Source organism: Phyllopteryx taeniolatus, chromosome 16 (assembly GCF_024500385.1).
Source record: "Phyllopteryx taeniolatus isolate TA_2022b chromosome 16, UOR_Ptae_1.2, whole genome shotgun sequence".
Classification (NCBI taxonomy): Eukaryota; Metazoa; Chordata; class Actinopteri; order Syngnathiformes; family Syngnathidae; genus Phyllopteryx; species Phyllopteryx taeniolatus.
In genome coordinates this window covers 17,248,610-17,256,664 of record NC_084517.1, presented here as the reverse complement: position 1 = coordinate 17,256,664, position 8,055 = coordinate 17,248,610, and positions in this window count along the sequence as shown.

The window sequence follows — 8,055 nt, the reverse complement described above, 5'->3', positions numbered from 1 at the left end:
CATTGGTTGGACTTCCTGTGTCACTTGTATCTATCTACAGTACTACAGTCTATCTATATATTTATCTAACTAGCCAGTTAGCCAGTCTTTCTTTCTTTCTTTCTTTCTTTCTTTCTTTCTTTCTTTCTTTCTTTCTTTCTTTCTTTCTTTCTTTCTTTCTTTCTTTCTTTCTTATTTCGTGTCTACATATTTGCCAACCCCATAGCTAGATAATGTCAATTGATATATGGATTGACAGACAGACAACATAGATAGAGTTATCCCGAGATAGTGACTTTACCACAGCTAGCATTAGCATAAGCTATTTCACTAGCTAGCTTGATAGATTTAAAAAAAATGTTTTTTTGTTTTTTTGGCATGGGTGAATGTTGTATCGTGAGATTCAAATCTACGTGGTGGAATTTATGAATAATATCTATCTATCTATCTATCTATCTATCTATTAGCTATAAATCCTAGCATTAGTTTAAACTTGATATCACTTATGATCTAGCTGCTTAGCTGTCTGAGCATTGATGTCTTGTTTCGTTGTAATCCTGTGTTAGCTGTCCAGTGATGTGTGTTGTGCTCTGGGCTATATCAGACAAGTGTGACTTTTAGGCCCCCGCTGTCCTCCTGTCATCCCTTTACACCCTTTGTCTATTTCAATGCTACATTTTACCGCTTTGACCATGAGCTTATGTCTGTGTGTGCCTTGTGGTTTGAGAGTGAGGCAGTGGCGAGGATTCCTGGTAGACGAACAAAAGACATACACGCACAAACACATACACACCTTGGATTAAAGTCATGGCCTGACCCTGATCCTTCTTATCTGATGACGCCCCCCACCCCCACCCCCCAACATTGACCACCTCCCAGCAGCCAAGTGGCAGCCGCCGTTGCTTTGGGAAGCGGAAGAGGGGAAATGTGCACCTTTGACGCATGTGTTTGCACAAACTACCTTTTGTTCACTGGTTTTTAAACAAATAGCGAGCGCCGTGCCTCTAGCAAAAATACACAAAGATCAACGCGGACAAAGTCCTCCGGGCAGGCGGCATGCTGGCCTCTCCGGGCCAGATTCCATCGGGCGCACGCTTGACCTGTTTACCCAAAGCTTATTTTACCCTCTACCGACTGACTTCACTTCCTCTGCCTTCTGCACATCATTCTGTTTTCTTGTACGATCGTTACCTCTCAGGTGCCTCCTTTCCTTTTAGGCTAATTTAGGCTATCGAGTATCAAAGTATTGTCTTATTAATTTTATATGAATACTGAGGGACAAGCATTCAGACTCTAGCAATCATACTTCAAAAAAAATCTCATTGTTCTGTGAATGCTGAGAGACAAGCATTCACACTCATGCTTTTGGAAGCAAAACACTTCCCCTCTACTTGGTGTGAATACTTGTTTCGCAGCGTTCAAATTGTTACATTTTCACCTTGTCAGAAACAAATTTGGCTTCCCCTCACATTGTTGTGTTGTTATCAACTATGCTATGCTGTTGTCATTAGAGTAAAAAAAAAAAAAAAAAAAAGTAAATTTCATTGCTTCGTTCGAGGGTCCTGCAATGCTTCACGCAAAGCAATGACTCACCTCTTGAACTTCCTCTTTGCTCCTTGATTTAGCGTCACAAACGTCAAGGCTCCGCTTTCTGGCCGCTGATGGGAGCCATATGGTGATGCCCGAGAAGATTAAATGCCGAGCAACTTGCATGTGTGCGATTGTGTCACAACACTGAAGCCTTTGTAGTGTTATTGCACCTCTTTAAAAGAAAAAAAGACAAACTCTGTGACCACCTAATGACTGTTTGACCGCAGGGCCAACAAGCGTTAGCAGCAATCTTTCCAACGACTTTCACTGCGAACATAGGCCATCATTATGGCAATGATAATGGTTTAGACTTGTGATGGAAGTGTGGATTTTGAACCTGTTTTGCTCAGGCTATTTCTGTGAGATCCTTGTAAACAGGGCCTAATCTGCAGGAAGCCGCAAAAGTCATGACTCTCCCCCTCATACCATCCTCTTCAAACCATGTGGTCCGCTTTACTATCCTCTAAGACCCCCTCCTTTGCCTTAGCGGCGCAGAATACAATAAACACATCCGACATCCAATACTCAAGCAGGATGCTCCTGCCAAGGGGGGTGCAATATGGTAAAAGCAACATATTGAGGGCTGTTTACACAAGACTATTTTTAATGCAAAATAGTCATTTGTTTAGATGACAACTCTCACTGGAGCGGTTCGCAGCCGAGTGCGAAGCGGCTGGGATGAGAAGCCGCACCTCCAAATCTGAGACCATGGTCCTCAGTCGGAAAAGGGTGGCGGGGAAGAGATCCTGCACCAAGTGGAGGAGTACAAGTATCTTGGGGTCTTGTTCACGAGTGAGGGAAGTATGGAGCGGGAGATCGACAGGCGGATCGGTGCAGCGTCTGCAGTGATGCGGACTTTGTATTGGTTCGTTGTGGTAAAGAAGGAGCTAAGCCGAAAGGCGAAGCTCTCAATTTACCGGTTGATGTACGTTCCTACCCTCACCTATGGTCACGAGCTGTGGGTCGTGACCGAAGGAACAAGATCCCGGATACAAGCGGCCGAAATCAGTTTCCTCTGCAGGGTGTCCCGGCTCTCCCTTAGAGATAGGGTGAGAAGCTCGGTGAGTACGGGAGGAGCTGCTCATCCACATTGAGAGGAGCCAGATGAGGTGGCTGGGGCATCTAATTGGGATGCCTCCCGGACGCCTCCCTGGTGAGGTGTTCCGGGCACGTCCCACCGGGAGGAGATCCCAGGGATGACCCAGGGCACGCTGGAGAGACTACGTCTCTCGGCTGGCTTGGGAACGCCTCGGGATCCCCCCGGAAGAGCTGGATGAAGTGGCTTGGGAGAGGCAAGTCTGGGCGTCCCTGCTAAAGCTACTGCCCCCGCGACCCGACCACGGATAAGCGGTAGAAAATGGATGATCTTTAACGACACTTTTCTCTGTGGTGTGTTAAATTTAGAAAACATATTTAACAATGGGGGGAAATGCTCATATTATCGGTGTGTGTTATACATCACTTTGCAACCGCTGTAAGTAGAGTTTGTGCTACATTATCTATTGTATTTCTTAACAAGGTCTTCATTCAAATGTACAAAAATACACAAGGGTATTCAAAAGACACAGACAAAAAACAGAGGCATAAATTGGACATGTCAAGTAGTAAGTGTTGATTAAATATGATATTTTGACCCACTTCTCATGTCTTGGCTGGTTTTTAGCAGAATGAGGGAATCCAAATACTGTATTAGAAACAGGTCTCAGTCAGCTACAATCACAATGATAAACATATTGTTTAATTCATACTTATCAATCAGTTGAGAATTATAATCAACTGTATGTCAAGGGAGGATTATTAATACAACCCTGGATTTTTTTTATAATTATAATAATAAAGCTGTCATTTGTTTGTGTGTGTGTTTTTTTTTTTCATAGTTGAAAAACATTAGTGTGCTCATTTGAAGTAAACCGTCAAAGTTAGGGTGGTGGTTGAATCTCTCTTATTTTTAATTTTTTTACTTTACTGCAATGTAAATGTTCAGGTTATACTGAAATCATTATTTGCATTAAGTAATAAAGACAACCGAATTATCTAATTTCAGGACCACTTGAAATAGCTGTTTTGCTTCACCTTAAGAAATTAGTTTTCAAGAAGTTAAACATTTCAGGTTTCTCTAAGGGAATGTTTTACATGAGTAAAGGTTAAAGCATTAGGTGTGATGGATTATATGAATTGTTTTAAGTTCATCCAATGTTTACGTTTTTTTCAGTGTAGTTGGTTTAATTGCCCTTTTTCATTGCTTAACTTTTGACACATTTCCACATGTAAATAGTAATAAATTTACAGTATTTGTGTAAGATATTTTGTCTCCCCCATTTAGGGCAATATATTCTTTTTTTGTAATGAACACATTTCTGTCAAGTGGCCCTATATGTGATTTCTAAATAGGCTGAGACCTCTGTACACAGTTCAATCCTTTTTGTGCTGGAAAGAGAGAGAACAAAAGTTTGTGGAAAGATAAGTGGTAAGACAAAGTCTCGGGGTGGGGGTGCGTGGGTGCACGGAAAACCTGTGAACAACAGAGACATGTGGCACAGCCAGTTCTTAGCCCGCTGTTTGGTGCAGACAGAGATAAGCCAGCCTTACTCCAAGCCACGAGAACAAAAAAAAAAAAAAACTGTCGAGGCGCTTTTGTGATACGCATCACCATCTCCACATCTGGGACTTTTTTTTTTTTTTTTTTTCCAATCTCCCTTTTCCACACACACAAACCAGTTGTTATCCCCATCATGTTGATTATTGCACACAAAAAGCAAGGCAAGTGACTCGCAAAGGTGAGACAAATGCCACCTCCGTCTTGTGCTCGCTAACATGAGTGGCCGTAAGGGAATTTTACAGCTTTACGACATAATCAATCAGGTCGTTAGGGCGTTTCTGCAGGGAAGCTGAAGTAAGAACGAAATCATGTGCCGCTGGTGATAAATGTTATGTTTTGTTCAGATGCATCCTGTGACTGATGCTTTCAGGCCCCTGCAAACTTTCTCTAACCAGACAGTGAAACGTCTTTATGGGCCAAACTATTCCTTGAATGTCCCGAGCAAAGGAATTAGTTACACTGTAGAATGACTACCCAGTGAACGTCCATCACCCCTCCCTTCGCGCCCATATTGAAGAACCTGCTGAGGCCTTCAGGTGTTGTCGCTGACTCATTGACTTTTGACACTCTTGAACCACGTTGTTGCCCAAGTGTTTTCATTAATTGCCTTGAAACGATTTTGCAATCTTTAAAGCAACAGCAAGGAAAAAATGGGTCATGCGCTTACCTCATGGGTGGCCAAAGTATGGCCCGCAGGCCCACGTCGTTCTTAAGTCTGGCCCACCGAGGATTTACATTATCAAGAGTCCTGTAATATTTGTTGCATGAATTAGTTTTTCTAAAATTGGTTAAATAAAACATATTTATTCCTTATTTTTTTATTCATTTGTCTTCTTAAGTAATTGGATAATTGATTGATTGTAATAAAATAAAAGTATTCATAAAATAAACAATGTGATATATAGATTTAACTTTTATTTATTTTTATGAAATAATGGGTTAATAATAATAACAATAATTCATTAGCAAAATTAACTATTTAAAATACGCATTTTCACTGGCCCATCCGTCAGTTTTGAAATGTTCAAATTTGACCCTTCATGCCAAATGTTTGCCCACCCTTGGTCTACACCAGCAGAACTACTCTGGAAAGATCTTCTAATGTGTTAGGACAGGCACTATCGAAAATGGATGGATGAATGTTAACGGTCAAAGTACGGGAATTGAAGGAGATGAGTCTTTGTTTCCCCGTGACCCTAGTGAGGATAAGCAGTACAGAGAATGGATGGATGGATGGATGGATGGAGTCTTTGTTTCTAGGTCGACAATCGTTAACGTTAAACCTGTTCAATATTTACGATAGCAAATCCTTATGTGTGTGGTTCACACCGAGTTCGGCCGAGCCACTGACTCCGTGATTGTGACGTCAAACAGATCGAGCAACTGGTTGTGTTGACTGTCTGTATAAGATGTCTCATGCGTGTAGTCTCTCACATTGAAATAGTTGGCTTAAAAATCGATGTGATGATGCTAAGCTAAGCTAACTGGCTGACCTAAGCTAAGTGGCTTTAACTTTAAGTGTCAAACGGGTTAGTCAAATGACTGTTTGTTGCAGTTCATTCCCCATGAGGTCTCTCCTCGTAGTCACAAGTAAAATAAAACCATCTTCCTGTGTTGTGAAATGCATGCTTATAAAACATTAGCATACCCGAGGTGCATGTCCACCATTTTCTCTCATGGTGCTGGTGCTGCTGGGTTGGTTGCTCTACGAGGCTGCTAATAACAGCTGCCAGATGTTCACAGTCCCTCGAGCCCGTGCACATTCTCACAGACAATGGAATGCTTGTGAGGAACCCCGACAGGAAGTGAGGTCAGGGCTAGTGCCCCCTCCCTTAAAGTATAAGTGCCGCGGCAGGCGGCTCCAGTGGACAAACTCCTGAGAGTGTCCCGTCGTAAAAACACGCTCCGTAAAGTGCCGATGTGACACATCCCGCTGCACGTGCAACCTGAAACGTGTGAAAGAGTCCTTTAAAAAAAAAAAAAAAAAAAAGCTTCTCTGGAGCCTGACTACGTTCCACATACCAGCTGCTGCGGGGGCGGCAGGGAGGGAGACTTTCACAATCTCGTTGCCGTTCTCCCCCGAGTTAACCACGGGCAGACACGACATGAGTCAAATTTGCTGCATTGCCTCAGCACAGACTTGTCTGTTTTTCTCTCACTCAGCACCGCAGGTAGACTCTCGGCTGTAGGCCCCCGTGTAAGCGCTCTGATGTCACTCAGTCAGGTATGAGCAAACCGCCTGTCTCGGAGGGAAAACTCCATATGCATTCATAATTAGGGGGAATCCACACAATTGCAGATTATTAGACTCCAATGTAACCAGATTTGCACCTTTTCCAGGGACAAAAGCTATTGGTACGTTATCAAACTGTAAAAGTCAAGTGTCAAGGGTGCCATTAATGGTACTACCCCAATGATAAGACAAAGTAAAGATGCAGGGACACAACACTTCGCCATGAATTAATAAGGCTGGATTTACACTGCCTGGGTCAAATGACACAATTTCGATTTTTTTATTTTATTTTTTTGCTCTCAAGTGGCACAATTGCGTCTGCAAGTCTATGTTATCATTAGATAAGCAAAATAATTTCCTGCAGCAATCAGTGGAGTAATGTTCATTTATATAATTGGGGGGGGAGTCAGCCCAGGTTAACTAAATGTGATGTAACCTTTAATATTTATATTATTGTTGACTTCTGTGTTGTCACTGCCCAGCATTGACGATTAATGGAAAAATGTACATGTAATATTATGCATTTATTTGTATAAAATCAAAACATTTTCCCAGGTAACTTAATAACCTGTCTGTGACATGTTTTTGTCAAAATACCCCAAAGATGAAGACTTACAGTACACTTTTAAGCCCCATTTTTTTGCTTTGCTGAAACTAGCCCATTTTGAGGGGGTGCTCCAATCTCATGCAAATGAGCCACTGCTCACACTGCCCCTCTCTCCTGTTGAATCAATGCACTACTATGACGAACAGGGTCCCCAAGTCTAAGAAAAAATCTACACGAGCCCCTGCAAAGACAGTAAAAGCGTGGATTGTATTTTCACTCATAGCGGCAACACTTCATCACCAAACTGCCGCATGGTGCAGTATTGTACTCCACAGCGTCCAATTTGCAGCAGTGCTCCGTTTTCTTGCTGCTTTTAGTCTCCCCTTGAATAAAATGCACCTCCTTATTGTAGGTTGCATGCCAAGAGGTAAATACATGCTTGGATGTGGAAGGAGTCAAGAGCCCAGACCTCAACGCTGTCGAAGACCTTTGGGATGAAATGGGAAGACCTTTCTGTTGATTTAAGTGTAAAAACACCAGTAAAGATCACATTAAATCTGACACAATTTGGGCCTCAAGTAACACGAATCCAATTCCTCGGGCAACTGCAAGACAGAACTCTGCTTATGACCATGATAAAAATCTATAACCGCAATTCACCCGAGACATGACATCACAGCCGCTCGGCATGACTCGCACGGTAATGACGTTAATAGCTCGGAACACAAGGAGCACCTGCCCCAGTGAATGATGATGACTGACAAGCCCTGCAGGCCCAATGGTGAACATAGCACAGTATCACCGGGGTCACACACTAATGTTCACAATGTTTGGTCAGTAAGTAAGCTGAATTGACATGTGAAACGCTGCCGTGGGTAATAGTTTGAAAGTGCAGAGGGCCCCGATGCTTCTTTCGGCCGTTCGCAGAGGAAGCGGGATTAGTTGGGAAAAGCGAGGACTCGGTGGCACGCTGGGATCTGCATCAGGGGGGAGAGGAAGTGAGGAGGTGGAACATCTGGACTTGATTTTGCGCTACGCTGCGACGTGGGGAAACAGACCCAGAAATAGGCCATAAAAAAACGCATTACCTCCGCCAAGGAGGTTATG